The sequence below is a fragment of the Lepisma saccharinum genome, chromosome 5 (genome assembly GCF_977018435.1).
Source record: "Lepisma saccharinum chromosome 5, izLepSacc3.1, whole genome shotgun sequence".
In the NCBI taxonomy this organism is placed as follows: Eukaryota; Metazoa; Arthropoda; class Insecta; order Zygentoma; family Lepismatidae; genus Lepisma; species Lepisma saccharinum.
The window spans coordinates 68,327,293-68,341,893 of record NC_139233.1 but is presented as its reverse complement, the minus strand read 5'-3'; the positions used below and the strand labels follow the sequence as shown (position 1 = coordinate 68,341,893).

Sequence of the window (14,601 nt, the reverse complement as noted above, 5' to 3'; positions counted from 1 at the left end):
TAAAAGAAAGAGGCAAGAGAGAGGGAAGATGGAGCACGAAAAGAAAAATCAATTCTCTGGTCCCCCAACCCTCTTTTTCCAGCAGTTTCTGGGACAGAGAAAGATTGGGTGGTCATCTTTCAGAGTTCCTCCCTTATTTTTAATCACGACAGCTTTTCAAGTGTCTGAATAGCTTCCTTAATAAAGTAAAAATTGCCTTCCTGCGCTGCTTATTAATGACTCTCTGCCCTGCGAGATAAGACACGTAGCTTCAAAAGAGTTTGTCTTACAATTAGAGATGTTCCATACAAGGCCAAACGTCTCAACCTTTTCTCAACGCTACATCCCTTGCAATGTTCATGTCCCTTTATAAACCTCCAGATCATTTTTCAGATCTCCATTCTTGCATTTTTTTTTCAGGGCCTCCCCGATGGCGCAGCGGTAGCGTTGTCGAATCAAGGGGTCCCGGGCTCGATACCCGGTGGAGGTGGTTCGGATCCCACTTTAAATTGTTTGGTCCAGTCCCGATTAGCCTTACTGTGCATAAAGTGGACTTAAAACACTAAATCAATCAAACATTTCTGTATTTAACCAGAGAGAGTTCAAAAGTTATTGTGAAATGAGCTCCAAAGTTGCGTCAACACTATCTTACACAGCAAAGGTCACGTGTACCTATCTAATGTTTAATTACGGAAATGTGAGCTGATTCTTGTGCTGCAGGAGAGGATAAGACGCATATAAATAATTTAACCTGTAAAATTATTTCCCGTACGTTTTTGCCTGCATGCTGTGACTACACCAGTAATGCCCGAACTTTTCCTCATGCCGGGCCAGTGAGACCGATTCAACAATTGATCGCAGGTTGCAATTGCATTTTATTTCCTTTGCACTGAAGACCGTGCCTTGGAGTGGTTTTATAAGTACTAAGGCGACCCTATACTAGAAATGTACAGGGTGTTTCAACAGAAACGCCGTGATTTCAAATGGCATTTTAAAATATTTATGATAACTACTAAAAAAAATAATTACATAATCTGATAGAGAAAACGCAAAAGTTTAATGGAAAACATGTTCGAAATGTCCACCTTGACGATTTATCACTTCTTGCACCTGGTTGCACATGTCAAATACCTGACCAAGGGTTGCACGACTAACTTGTGCAGTACACTATTCGATGTTTGCTTTCAAATCATCTAGTAATCGTAGTCCTCGTTTGAAAACTCCATGCTTTAGGAAACCCCACAAGAAATAGTCTCACGGGTTTAGGTGGAGGCCACTCTAAACCATTTTGAAATAAATGTGTGTATCGATTGTCAGGACAGGTTCAGTTGTATGCGGCCTAGCTCCGTCTTGCTGGAACCATTGCTGACGAATTGCACAACGTTTCCGTCAAAGACCAGGAATGAAGTATTCCTGTAGCATTTGCAAATAATTTTCTGATGTGACATAGCCATAAAAAAAAGAAAGGTCCAATCAAGCAACGTTTCGATACACCACCATACCAAAAACTTTTGTGCGTACAGAGGTGTCTCCTTCGTTTCATGTGGATTATAGGTTGCCAAAAATTAAATTTTAGACTTTTGTCAATCACAACATATACAAATTATTTCTGTGAATATACTAAATATTTTTTTAGGGTCATTTGAAATCACGGCGTTTCTGTTGAAACACCCGGTATTACACGAGAGCGAAAAATGTAGAAATAAATGCAATGAGGCAGAAGGGGAGAACGAAAATATAAATTGAAATATGAATAGGTACATACAGAGAAGTTTCAGGAGAGGTCAGAACACTGAGAGGTGCTATTCTAATAGCAGAAAATTACAGACACAAAGATAAGAGTAATATAGAAAAATGAAAGAAGTGTGTGAGAATCGGGCAGATTTCGTAATTAAACTAAATGTTATTAGAAAACATATTGATTGATTTGGTGTTTAAGTCCATTTTATGCACAGTAAGGCTAATCGGGACTGGACCTACAGTTTAAAGTAGGATCCGAACCACTATGTGCCTCCACGAGGTATCGAACCCGGGACCTTGATTTCAAAAAAATATAAACTTTATCACATTCATTAGTATCTTTGCTGTTATATGGGTGGCATTTTTTATGTAATGATGTGTTCAAAGTTCATTACCATATTAAATACGGCGTCGTTAAATCTTTATAATCAAACCGGATTATGAAAACGTACAGTGTGTGTGTGTGTGTGTGTGTGTGGGTGTGTGTGTGTGTGTGTGTGTGTGGGGGGGGGGGGGGTGTGTGTGTGTGTATTACGTGTGTATGTGTGCGCACGCGCGTGTGTTTGTTACTTACCTACGTTTAGACAGTTATGGCAACGAAGAAGAATGATGGTGAGATGAAATTGATATGAAGAGAACCTCACAAAGGAACGACCATGACCAGTCCTGGACTCAAACCAGGAACCCATTGTGGCGAGACCGTGTGTCGACTACTCAACACGTCGAGGTGGGCTGTTGCAGACTCTCGAACGAACTGATTAATCTTCTTAATTTGTAACAATGAAGCATTATCTGATATTTTTTCCGGCACATTTGCAGCAGTTTGTGAGCAATCAACGAGTTTAGATTGTTGCTACGATCAGTCAACTCGACGCGCTCTGTCACGAAGTGGCACTTCACCTACCCCCCCCCCCGGTCCCTACACACACACACACACACACACACACACACACACACACACACACACACACACACACACACACACACACACACACACACACACACACACACACACACACACACACAGTCTGTGTTTCGTGAGTTCTGAAAATAACGCAAAATAGCATCTTTAAAAAACCAAACATTGTAATTTTATTCACTCCTGTGGCTCTCAACATCTGAAGTTTACTGTAAGCGGTATGAACTGCATAACTCAGGAGATTTTGACACTATAAAGACAATTCTGCCTTCTCCTCGCCCTCCCATATCAACATTTTTTTTTATATATAGAGGGGAAAATACACGACTAACGAGGTTGGCAACACTTCACAATGCTACCAAAGATATGATTCTTAACGAACTCTAGCTTTCAACATTTTTTTAAACTTTCGCCCTCTGTGAAATTTTTATCCTTCCCCTTGCTGAGTTCTCTACTCCATAAGAAGAGTCATAATTAAAAGTTGACAGAGAAAGAAACCACGGATTTTTTTCTCTTACGAAAGGAAAGAAAAAACGTTGAATTAAAACCATCTGCGGATGTATTTGGAACAGGAAACGCAGATTTAATTCACTCTGTATATAAAGCACAGAGAGGTTCACAAGATGAACGCGGAGAAAAAAATTAAATGAGAACCACACACAGACTATCCCATTACGAAACAAACATTTTTTTTTTTTTTTTATCAGAAAAGTTTATTTTCCCCACTTCCTATTCCCACCCTCTTTCGCGCTGAGTTCCGTTAATTGTAACTTCGTTACTTTAATTTGGTTAAAGCCGGCCTGGGAGGTGATTAGCTTCAGGCAGCCCGCAAAGCATCCACCGTCCCCTCACTCGAAAAGAAAAAATATTTACATAAGCCGTGTTTACAAATGGTATAAGGTGGGGGAGATAAATAAGTGTTACTCCCAGCAGGGATGCCAACTGCCGCAAAAAAATATATGAATTCTTAAAATGCTACTTTTCATTTCTTCCCTGACATCTTCATTGGACATACTTTACGAAAGTTCTTCGCATGCCATAAGAGAAAACACTGAATCACAATATACAAGGCGCAGGATTTTTAACGGAGGGGCCTGGAATTGTAGAGGTGGATATTATATAGCTGCGTTCTACAATACACTACACTACAAAATATTTCGTAATTACCACAACCTTACTTAACCTTCGTTTTAAAACTTGAACAAAGAAAAATGGTAATTGGTTTTCCCGAGATCTTTACTGCTTTCAGTTGAAAATTTTGATTTTCTCAAGATTTCTGGATCAGCTCACCCGATGCATACTCCAGTGGGAATGTCCGAAGTTATTCATGCATTAATTTAAAAAAGAGCAATCACAAGATATATCCTGCCATTTGACACCTGTCTGTCCCCTTCACTTCCTATTTGTCTTATTCCTGGAAGAACGGTAATTTTAAAATCCGAAGTAGTAAATGAAAGAATTCATACTAAAGTCAGGTAATCAGCGTGAATGCATCTTGCTTCCACGAAGATAATACCATGTATCTCGATACGTTGGTGGGTAACTCACTTTCTCCTTACTGTACTACATCCTCTATGATTCTCATTCTTGTTCTCTTCCTTCCCCCACTGTCCCAACTCTCCTTTATTATCTTTCACTATGTGTCTCTGTCATTCGTTCTCTCTTCCTCCCTCCATCTTTGCCCTTCTCTCCATAACTTTGTTTCTCACTTTCTCTTTAACTCTGCTCATCCGTTCTTCTCCCCAATTCTGAGTGCCTGCCTCACTTCCCTTTCGTTCAATTTTCCATGACTGTCTCACACTAACAGTGTCACTCATTCTCGTTAATTCCATCTGTTTGTTCTCCTACCCAACTCTGCCTGTCTGACCTTATTTTCCTCATCTCCCTTCTCTCCATAACTATGTCCCTTTATCTAATTCTGTATGTCAGTCCTTCTTTCTCTATCTGCTTATCCTCTCTACTTCTGTCTGCTTGTCCCTCTTTCCAACTCTGTCTACCTTCTTTCCCTTTGTTCCCTCAATTACTCATGTCTCCCCTCAATAAACTCTTGTCTCTCCCCTTCTCTCGGCCTTATATTCCCCTTATAATAATTGAGAGAAGCATAGTTAAGTACAAGTTCCAACAATGCTGATACTCTGCTACAACCATTGACCAGTCTTTGAGGACCGCCAGAAACTTCAATATGACTTTGACGTAACATACAAGCAAGTTAACTTTTAATGCACACGATCCATGGAACTCACCTTTCCCAAGATTCCTTCGGTGGTCTCGCCGGAAGAAAATTCAATGGTTCGTAACCGCCAAGCTACGTGCACAGTTTCATGACGTCAGAACCCACACTCTGCAGCCACCTGGAAAGAAAAAAAAGAACCCGAAAATTACTTCCGTGACCAACAACACCTGGTATTGGGAATTAACTAATTAAGTGTAATTAGGAAACATAAGTAGGAAGGTATTAATTATAGTTGGATCAACATTCTTTCAAGATCTCTTTCCAAGCATAAACATTGACGGAGATATTTCCACCTTGCAAAAAGTATGTATGTAGACGTTTGTTATTTATTCCCTCCAGAATGTTCCTATTTCAGAAGACAATAAAACAAATAATGCCCACGTATTTAGTGTAAGATTGACGTAAAGGGTTGTTGACTCTTCTCAAGAGTCACGTGTCTTCTGAACCTGTTTATATTGCATTGCAAAGAGCTTGAAAGATGCTTCTTCTGGGTTGTTCACACAGGTAAAATAATTACATAAATAAATAATAATAATATTGATTTATTTAAGGGATGACCACGTTTGACAACCAGGTACATCACAATATGAAAATAGGTGATACAAAATTACAAACTTGAATAAATAATTACAAAATAATACAATGAATCCTGTAATCTTACACATCATCATGAGTTCACATTGTAGCTTTCTACAAGTTCAGCTTTTAAATCTTTGTCCTATTTTGAGGCATGTTAGAATTGAGATGTTCCTCTGGGAATATCTGGGAATTTTATAAGATATATTATTCAAAAAGTATTCACTATCTATTTGGAAAGATAAAATCTTCTGTACAAAATTATTCCTTTTCATTCTTCTTCTTTCTTCTAAGGTTTACATATTCAACTGTGTTAATCATTCAGAATAATGCTCTTCATAGTATTTATTTTTAAATTTCGTGCATAATAATCTGATAAAATTTCTTGAACAGATTCAACTTTTTGAAAGTAATTCTTGGCTGTCAGAAACCAAAATTCATTAGCATATTCAAGAATAGGACGAACTATTGTTTTATACAGATATATTAAAGTACTTTCTTTTTGAAAAACTTTCAATAAGAAAAATATATAACCAAGATCTTCTTTGCTCTTTTGTAAATTTCTGAAATATGCTAATCAATTATGATAATAATAACAATAATTAAAAAGTAGATTGCTTTGAAAAGAAGGAAAAGAATCTCTTTCATAACTTAGCAAAATGAAAAGCGTGGGAAATAGGAAATTAATATTATGTTGGGACATCTGTCCTAAATGGGGACAAGTTAAAAACATACGGTAGCTACTATACTTAGTTAGAGAAATATATTTTATAATGAATTATCAATATTGCACAGAACATATGAGAAGGTTCTCCTTTTTGGCTCTTTTCAAACTTTCTTTTATACTCAGGGCAAGACGGGCAAGGTAATTTACTCGTTACGTTCTTTAAGTAAATTACGCGTAATTTACTAGTGATTTACTTCGCGAAGAAAACCAGTTCTCTCCGCAGATGCAAAAAAAACTTATTTTCTTCCGTAAATTAGTAATATAAAAACTACTTTAATTACATTACATTTTAAACTTTAACTTTCTTACATAAGTCGTCCTGGAGTGGCGTCTATTTTAATTCCTATAGATGGTATGGCTCATGAGCACAAAATCATTATTTTCTGAAGATTGTTTATATAGCCATCTCACGCCCTCACGCACACTAACAGATTTTTTAGAACTGTTCTTTAAATGTATTCATATATTTCTAAAAATTGAGAAACCTTTTGATTTATACGTCTTGCACTAGCACTTGTATTTATAACAGCACATAACGATTAACGACAATTTATTTGGATTGGATTTCAAAGTTTTAGTAGCATATTCGAATTCCTTTTTCATGCGTATTGTATTCTTGGATAGGCTAATTATGATGCGAATGTGAATGTGGCAGTTTGTAAAAGTCCAATATAAGAGCTTTTTTTAAAGCCTTTTATTTTTGTTTTCTATCACTGCCAACTGCCATATAACCATCGCAAAAAAAAATGTTTTCTTTTAATTTATATGATTGATTCTAGTTTTTACGTACTTTACGTTTTATACGTATTTTACGCGATTTTACGTGTAATTTATGTGTCACGTAGAAAACCTTTTAATGCGTAATTGCTTAACCCTGGTGTTACATTTTTTTTAATTAAAGAAGATAGATTTATTTCCAACTTATTTTTTTTATATAGTTGTGTTTCACCTACGTCACAAACTGTTTACATTGTGGGATCGAGCAGCCATGATTTAGGCCAGTTTTTTTTAAGCATACGGAATTCAAGCGGGTGGGCGGGAGATACTAACCCAGACGTTCGTGATTTAAAACAAACGAGCCGTTGGTGCAGATGTAGCGAACGCTACGTGGTGGATATTTCCTTGCAAACGACAAATAAAATTTCTCGCAAACATGGCAGCTGTGCGCATCCTGACGTCACATGAAACACACATATACAACGTCGGGAGCGTAAATCTACGTCTAGGCAGCGTAGTTCAGCTTCTCAGGGAAAATTCCGAAAGAAGAATGCGTAAATCTACTACTAGTCACGCATGGAAAAACGCTGGCAGTGCGCTAGCAGATCGCACCACATTGTATATTATTGAGACGAGAAGAGACTTAGTAGTGTCATTGTCTCGTCTTGGGTTCATATAGTGTACACAACACGCTTTTACAGGTTATAGATGTCATTAAGGCAAACAATCTTCCTGAATCAAGTTATTATCTGTTCGGTTGATAACCCATTGGTATGTCTGAAGAGATCGCATAGTAAAGTCATATCATTGCAAAGTCTCAAACGAAACAGAGAGCAAGTCTCGTGTTCGTCTCGATTTTACAAAGGTCTGTCTCGCTCTCGACAAGTCTCGAATGGTCTGTTCTCGTTCTTGTTTCGATTTTTACGATGGCGTCTGGGTACAATCACCGGTAGTACCCTCAAACGGTGGACCTATTTATATCATGCTTTATTACAGACTACATAGTAACGTGTCTACATGATCGATTTTACGTAAAAGCAAATTAAAATTCTTTCAAGTATAATGTTTCCTGCAAAATAAAGATTATTAAGTGTAATTAGAATATATTAAAAAACAACATAAAATCGTCTTTAAAAGTAGTTGGGAGAGAAATTAATTAACATGGATTAGAAAAAATCTTATAATTTTGTAGCCTGCTAAAAAAAAACGTACCCCTGTTTACTCAGCTACGCTAAGTTTTGATTAAATGATCCGTTTGGTTTATTTTACTTTGCTTTTCTGTCACTTTTGGTTAATCGCAAAGATGAAGATGAATGATGATATGAAATTGATGAAGGGGCACTCACAAAGAACGCCGGGATACGAAGCCGGAACACCTGGCGCTCTGTGCTCACCACTCCTCCACGGAGATCGGCGTACGCTAAGGTAAATTTCATTTCTTGAAGGAGGGATTAAAGCACATGCTGAATCCAGGACTATCACATCACGAATACGCAACTGTAATTGTTAGTGTGCAGAAAATAGTTTCTTATTATCCAAAAATCTTCAAATTTTTGTAACCTTTGTGAAATTGTATATCAATGAAGCTCTGGTCTTATTAAATACACTAAAATGATAATTTCCTGTAATTTCACTTCAATTTTTGTTCATGATTTAAAATTCCTTACAGTCTTTGCCATAAAATAGGTACTGCTATTTAACAATTGGTTCACAGTGCCCTCCAGTGTCAAGCAGCCATGTACTCTTTACTAACGTACGTACAGTCAACGGCAAAGATAATAGTAGGCAAATTGTCCATAGGTATTTTCATTATTTTTTATTCTACATCCTGTGTTGTTTAAATGAATTAAATTCTGTTGATTCGAAATAGATGTTGATCTCTACTTATTGACGTTTTTATTTCAATTAATTGCCACCACGGTGTTGAAAATAAACTGAATTAAAATAATGAATGACAATTCGCCTACTGCTTCTTTTGCTGTTGGGTGTACATCACCGTGTAACCTTTTTCTGTTATGCCGCCTGAAAGTTTAACTATGTTTTACCCAGTTGTAGCTATCACGAAGGCGGTGTGTGGTTTTGAAGACCGTGTCAAATGAAAGATTCCAGCACATATTCTAAGATAGGCAGACCCTTTGGGCTAGTGCACTCAACTCTATGGAGATCACTTGGAAAAGGACCATGCCAACCTGAGTCCTGTGTAATGCCTTTGGTGAGTAATAAATCCATTCTCGTTCCTTATTGACCGACCCTCTTATTTTGTAAATTAAGAGTGAAATATTCTAACCTGAAATTATATTTTCATCGTTCACATATTATGACACTGGATTATCGTTACGAAAGTCATGCTCAGGCTGTGTGTTCACAAGGCCAAAATGTGTTTACCAATTTTGATGATATCCCGAAGCAATCCAAATAGAACACACCGTGACGTCCATCTTTCTGCACTATTTTCCTCCCGTTGTCCACAGCTACAAAGAAAGTTCCAGGTATTCGTTCTGGAGCGATAAGCACTTCACGCTCCGGCATGGGATGTTTTGTTGTTTACAAGTTCCGCTGCAAATAATTAAGATGCCGGGTTGATCGTCTACGGTTCCGAGGCATGGAGGACAGTGGGACTTGGCAAGCGGTAAGATAAACACGATGTCGGCTAATAATGATGATAGCGAAAAAAAGATAGGACTGGAGATATGACGGTACAAGACTATCAATTTCCGTAGTTACCGTAAAAAAATTAAAAGACTGCCCGCTTATTTACAAAATCTTTCTGGACCCAACCTTTTTATATTTCAATTTTAATATTTTATCGTGCACAATGATTATAAATTACAGTTTTGTGCACCATATATTCTATATGTAATCAAAAGTATCCGTACACACCGCGAAACGTGTGTTTATGATAGACGGCGACACAGTACTACCATCTACGGCGTGGAACAAATGGTCAGCAATCTCAGTAGTCTGCAGACAGCAGTCTGGGATGGTCTAAAAAGCTCACGGACTTTCAACGTGGTCAGGCGGTTGGGTGCCACTTGTGTAAGAAGTCTGTGCGCGAGATTTCCACTCTCCTACACATCCCTAGATCCACTGTTTCCGATGTTATAGTGAAGTGGAAACGTGAAGGGACGTGTACAACCCAAAAGCGTGCAAGCTGACCTTCCATGTTGACCTCCAGAGACCGTCGAGTGTTGAAGAGAGTCGTACAGCGTAATCGTCAATCATCCATCGCCACCATCACAGGAATTCCGAACTGCATCAGGATCTACTCCAAGCACCATGACTGCTCCGCGGGAGGTGCGGCAACTTGGTTTCCATGTCCGAGCAGCTGTCCACAAGCCAAACATCACACAGGCAAATGCCGAACACCGCCTCGCGTGGTGCAAGGAGCGTCGAAACTGTACCATAGAACAGTGGAAACCGTTGTATGGAGTGATGAATCACGGTACACAATGTGGCGATCCGATGGTAGGGTGTGGGTGTGGCGAATACCTGGTGAACGACATCTACCAGCTTGTATAGTGCCGAGAGTGAAATTTGGGGAGGCGAGGTTACAGTGTGGTCATGTTTCTCCTGGAGGGGATTTGGCCCCCTTGTTGCTTTACGTGGCAATGTCGCGGCACAAGCTTACGTTGACATTTTAACAGCTTTCATGCTGCCTACCGTCGAAGACCAGTTCGGGGATGACCATTGTGTCTTTTAATTACCAGTGTGTCTTTTAACACGACCGAGCACCCGTCCATACTGCAGGGCTTGTTGGGAGTGGTTTGACGACAAAAACGCCCACTAATGGACTGGCCTGCGCAGAGTCCTGATTTGAATCCCATAGAACATCTCTGGGACGTTTTGGAACGCCGACTTCGTGCTAGACCACACCGACCCACATCGATACCTCTTCTCATTTCGGCGCTCCGCGAGGAATGGGCTGCCATTCCCCAGGAAATGCCTTCCGCCACTTTATTGAAAGTATGCATGTATGTATAGAGTGAAGGCTGCCATCAAGGCTAAGGGTGGGCCAACATAGTATTAACTGCCAGTGTTCCGTATAGAGGGTGGCCCAAACTTGTACTTAATTTTCAGGTAGGTGTCCGGATACTTCTGATCACAGAGTATATTTTTAATTACTATTTTTTATTTATTTATTACGTTTTAAAAACGTTGTGGTCATCTTTTTACTATAAATGGAATGCTGCGTAAACTAACGGTCTTACATAATTTCTCCAGTCAATTTTTTACAGTGTACTGTAAAAATAATGACTCTGGCCGTTTTCTTTAAAGTAGTATCGTTTAGTACACAGTTCACAGTTCACTAATGCAATTTTAATGATACAGGTTCTAAAAACAATGTATGGTGTAAAAAATTGCAATCTATGATATTATTATATTACCATGTACAATATAAATATATTTACAATATATGATATTATTATCTTCATGCTTGATAGAATATTCAAACAAATTTGTAAGAGTTTTTCTGTGCTGTAGCCATCCATATATACGATAAGTCCAGTCCACTCCATGGCGGAGTGGTTAGCACAGCACGCTACGACGCCAGGGGTCCCGGGTTCGAATCCTGGCCTGGGGTATGGGTGTTCTTGGCGAGTCTCCCTCAGTCGTTATGGCGTCTGACTAGCATGCGAGAGACCCGGGTTCGATCCCCGGCGGGGGAGAACCGGGAATTTTCCCATCTGTTCAAGCGACTCCGGTGTCCACCCAGCGCCGTAGAAAGTGGGTACCTGGAGGATACTCTGAGGGTAAAGGCGGCCAGGGGCGTGGTGCTGATCACATCACCAGCACCTTCGGCGGTGATCAAGAAAGTGTGGGGCCCTAACCCGTATACGCCCTCATGGCGTGGTGCATAACACAGGGGAACACTTTACTTTTTTTTTTACTCATCCATATCTTCGCGATTATCCAAAATGGGCAGAAATGTGAAGTAAAACCAAACCAAACCAATCAACATGTATAGTGAACGTGTGTGTTTAAATTTCCAAGCGGTTACCGGCAGGTGGCAACATGAATACACCTGCACTCATGAAAAGAAACTGTTCTGTCCCGTTTCTCTTAAATAACAGGCAGGTTCTTGAATTTTAACGGTATAATATTGTAAATATTAGGGTATCTTCTAACAGTGAGAAAATAACTTTTCTCCGAGTCCAAACATACATATATCTCTCTCTAGCGTACAATAAGTTATATAATATTGATTGTAATAGCATAGAGCATGGTATAGTGGTAGCATTGTCATCTTGGTTCCGATCCCGAATTCATTACACAGTGGTTCTCATCCCACTTTAAACTGTAGTTCCAACTGCGATTAGCTTCTCTGAGCATGAACTGGACTTTAAAAACATTTTTTGATATCACTATGCAATATCTGGTTTTTTTGGTGCTATGTTAGGCATTATTGATTAATTCCAGATATTATTGTCTGGTATTGTGTATTTTGATTATAGTTTAATAGACTTAGGTAGTCACGAAACTATTGAAACTATCTAGGCGACAAAAACAAACCACACGAATATTGACGTGATTGCTCTGTAAGGAATTCTAAACACATGTAACTTTTCAGATTTTGGAATATCATTACTGTTTTTCGAGGAAAAAAACGAAAGGAATTGTCTTGGCGTTCTGTTGATTCTTCGTACATTATTGCTAAATTCTCAGTTTTCGATGACACTTCACGAAATTTTGATAGTTGTCTAAGTTTTCAGATGTTTCTATTTCCTCTTCTGCTCCTATCTATAAAGTACATATATTGAATTAGCATGCACTTTATTTTCCTCCTGCTCCTGGCAATTGACTCGAAACATACGGACTGAAGCCAACTGCACAAATTCTAACCTAATCACATCTTGCTCTGTTGGAAATGTTCGCCAGAAATAAGGAAACCAATGTCCGAATTTCGATTGGCACAGACCCAACTGATCCAGAACAGACGCGCTAAGAAAATACACAGTTGAATCGGGCCAGATCTCCTGCTGATCTAGAAAACATAGCGGGAAACATGCCAGCCCCGATTTCCTGGTTTTCAGGGCGCTACAAGGCACATGTCGCAACAGATAAAAACGATTCGATCACAGCGGGAAGTTCCGTTCTGGAAAACTCAAACTGTTCGTCTTTCCCACAAGGTCACATAAACGGAGTCCAAGCAAATTTTGAACACCAAAAAATAGCAAGAAGCGGCAATGCAGTCACAGAGTAATGCACAGAGAGCTCTACGGAATCAGCATAGGAAACGCAAGTGCCACTACCTTACCTCTGCGATAATGGCAAATCGCTTGTTTTCCCCTTTGTGGAATGATGGAAATTAAGTTAGCTATTCGAAATCTACGCTCAGTCTTGGAATTCCAGTCCAATTTATAAAGGCAGTACGCAGACACAATTGACCACAGTACAGTCTACGCGGCGAAAATAAAAAATACAACTTCTATAACATATATAAGCATCCAATGACATTTACCCCTACTAAACATTTTAGTAACTAGCAATATAAAACAGATAAAGACAATTTTACTCATTCTCTGGTTAAAATCTACTCATGTATTCTGTTTCGGTCTCACCGCAAGCATGCTGAATCGAGTCATGTGCATTGAAGCTCTGTCCCTGCTAATCAAGAAGTAATTTTGCCATTGCCTTTTTAAAGCAAGTCGCACACAAGGTAGCATCTGGTGGTAGGGCATTCCATCAGTATGCAGAAGCAGTTATAAAAGGCGACGGAAGGGTCAAAGTGTGGGTACGATATGTCGCTTTGATGCTTTATCCGCAGTCATAAATCAACCTTCGGCCAGTGAAATCTGCTGTCGACTCCAAGAAGGTTGAGAAGAGCAGAGGCATTCCATGAAGTTACCCTTATTGCTAAACCATTGCGGCTGTTAGGTTTGGCAATGCAGTACGAAAAAAACAAATCGTATCCATGAACCTTTCTTCCTGATTGGATGCAAGGGTCAGCACAACCTCTTTCTAAGCGCCTACAAAATAAATATTTGCTGACAGCTTGGAACTCTTGTCGCTGGGAGAATACTATAGGGTAGATTCAAAATTCAGGAGTGACGATCCACAAACAAAATGCCAATCCTAAATGGAAACGAAATAATTTTCCAAAGGAAATCAACCTTTGGAATCAAAAAGGCCACAAATTATGTTGATTTCCTGGAGCTTGGAAACACCATCAGAAAAATATGATATTGTTTATTTGTTCATCTCTACATAAGTTGAAACCTTGGTGTATACAGTATCTCCTACAAGTCAAATGACACCGGGTTGGACAGTGGCTCCACCTCTTGGAGTGAGCAGAAAAAATAGAGCTGCCAATGGATTCTACATTGAGTAAGATATGTATGTCACCAAACTGAATACTCCTTAGAGCGGCAAAAGCTGGTAACAGACCGTCTTTTGTTCAGGAAAATTGAAGGTAAAATTTCGTGTGCCAACTTATCTCTGACAGTTGGCGAAACAACGCCGCTTGTTGATGCCGTCGCCAAAGGGATGGGAAGACGAAGTAAATAGTATATACACACTGCTGTTCAGCATCATTACACTATTTTGTTTGTTGTTGCCGAGGATTTCCAACACAATTTACACACTCTTTTATGGGACTTCGGTTCTCTTGTCAGCTAACGGAGCTTCAATTGCTTCATGCGGCCACTCTATTGGCACTATTCTTGAGCAAAGGCTCAGTATATAAACATAATTAATGTTGTACACTAAAAT

General features: G+C 39.1%; 1 protein-coding gene across 2 annotated transcripts in view; it reads right to left on the bottom strand.

Annotated features, from left to right (window-relative positions):
• The window catches only part of LOC145987861 (uncharacterized), a 648,175-nt gene that overhangs the window by 411,149 nt on the left and 222,425 nt on the right, over nucleotides 1-14,601 (bottom strand). For both annotated transcript variants that reach the window (XM_083122619.1, XM_083122620.1), the window contains exon 2: nucleotides 4,882-4,989. The gene's annotated coding sequence lies outside the window, so the exon portion shown is untranslated. The remainder of the gene's footprint in view (nucleotides 1-4,881; nucleotides 4,990-14,601) is intronic.